This window comes from Chrysochloris asiatica, unplaced genomic scaffold (assembly GCF_000296735.1).
Source record: "Chrysochloris asiatica unplaced genomic scaffold, ChrAsi1.0 scaffold00133, whole genome shotgun sequence".
Classification (NCBI taxonomy): Eukaryota; Metazoa; Chordata; class Mammalia; order Afrosoricida; family Chrysochloridae; genus Chrysochloris; species Chrysochloris asiatica.
In genome coordinates, this window is record NW_006408651.1 from 2483208 (window position 1) to 2484858 (window position 1651).

Here is a 1651-nt window from a genome sequence, read left to right on the forward strand (position 1 = left end):
ACAGTCTGGTGCATTAACTCACAGCACCACAAAAATCATGATTATTTCAACAGATTCAGAAAATAATTTGATAAAGCTTAGCATCCATTCACAAATTTTTTAAATTCATAGAAATATAGGAAGAGAAGAAACCTAAATCTGATATAGTATATCTGCAAAAATTTACCAGGAATACCATACATATATATTGAAAGTTTTTCCTCTTGAAAGTAGTAAAACAACAAAAATGCTTGCCACTGTCAACACTAAGTAGAAAATCATTAAGAGAGCAATCATTGGTGGGGGGGAAATATAGCAAAAGGAAGAAATAAAGTTGCTACCACCTATAGCTGATTGTGTACACAGAAAATTGAAAAATAAGTCAACACATTAATTATCAGAATAATTAAATTAATTTAGAATGGTGATTAGATCAAATGCCACTAAGTAGAATCAATTGTATTTGATATCTTAGCACCAAGTAATTAGAAAAATAAAGTTTTAAAAGCTAATCATTTATAGTGATATTGGAAAAATGAACATTACTAATAAATCTACTGAAAATGTGTATCTCATGTAAAACTACTAAACATTGCTGAGTGAAATAAGATCTAAATAAATTGAAGCATCTATCATATTCATAACTTGAGAGATTCAGTACAATAAGGATGTCAAGTTCTTCCAAATTAGGCTACAGAAAAAAATGTAATTCCAATAGAAAAACAACAACAACATATTTTTCTGCATGTGGAAATGGACAAAAATTACAAAATGCATAAGAAAATGCAAACAGTCAAGATCAGCTATAACAATCTTAAAGAAAAAAAAAAAAAGTTAGGGAACATACACTGCCAGAAAACTAACATGTGGCAATGTGGGATACAACACTGGACCACAAGGTCAGTTTGAACCACAAAGTTAGCAGTTCAAACTCACAAGCCACTCCTTGGAAACCCTGTAAAGGGTTGCGTTGTCAGAACTGACTCAACAGCACTTAACAACATGCACTAATTTAAACACCATAGTTTGGGTGCAAGAACAGACAAACTGACCAGTTGAACAGACTAGAGAGTCCAAGAATAGATTCAATCGTTTCAGGATGAATGAAATGCCAGTGAAGAAACAGGGAAAAGACAGGCAGATGAATAGCCACATGGGGGTTAAAAAATCTTGACCCCATCTCACAAAACACAAAAATCAATTCTAGATAGATTGGTTTCCTAAGTGAACCGGTAGAACAGTAAACTTCTGGAACTTAACATAGAAAAATGTCTGCAGAGCATGGGGATTGGCAAAGACTTTTTAAACAGGATACAAAAAGCAATAACCATAAAGAAAATTATAAATTAGCAGTACCCCCCAAAATTTCATAAATTAGGCCTTATTGATTTTAAGAACTTCTATTTATCACAATATTATTAAGCAAATAAATGAAGAAGACAGAGAATACGAGAAGGTTTACGCGATACATATATGTAACAAAGTACTTATATCCAGAATATAAATGAACCTCTACTCATCAGTGATAAAATCAGAGACATCCCAATAATAAAAGATTTAAACAAGATATTTCACAGAGTATATGCAATGGTCAATAAACATACAAAACACTGTTTGAAGCCATTAATCATCAGAGAAAGGAAATTAAATCTATTAACAATGACATACTACT